The sequence below is a fragment of the Meleagris gallopavo genome, chromosome 6 (genome assembly GCF_000146605.3).
Source record: "Meleagris gallopavo isolate NT-WF06-2002-E0010 breed Aviagen turkey brand Nicholas breeding stock chromosome 6, Turkey_5.1, whole genome shotgun sequence".
In the NCBI taxonomy this organism is placed as follows: Eukaryota; Metazoa; Chordata; class Aves; order Galliformes; family Phasianidae; genus Meleagris; species Meleagris gallopavo.
Genome location: NC_015016.2, coordinates 48,445,253 through 48,445,641, shown reverse-complemented (window position 1 = coordinate 48,445,641; position 389 = coordinate 48,445,253).

The following is a 389-nucleotide window of genomic DNA, read 5'->3' as shown; positions in this document are numbered from 1 at the left end:
TTTGCCGCTTGTAAGATGCTTTTCCAAACAGCACAGTAAATACACAGAGCAGTCACTGCCCAGCTGCTCTCTGCCATTCAGGAGCCTGCACAAAGCCAGGGATCTGCTCGCTCTGAAACCCAGTGTAGATAGCCTTACAGATTTACAGCAGAACTTTTGAAGTAATTGAGTTATTACTGGGGCTTTTTTTCTGTCTCCTCTTTTTTTCTTGAAGTTGTTTTATTCAGCAGATTTACAGTCATAAGCAACTGCAGTGAGCTGCTGCATCAGCTGGGGCAGCTCAGGGCAGCATCAGCCGCAACTCCCCTAGGGGGGGTCCCAGCTGTCTGCACGAGTCACCTCGTGATCCACACCGTGCAGATCTCAGTGGCACCGCAGGGTCTTCACAT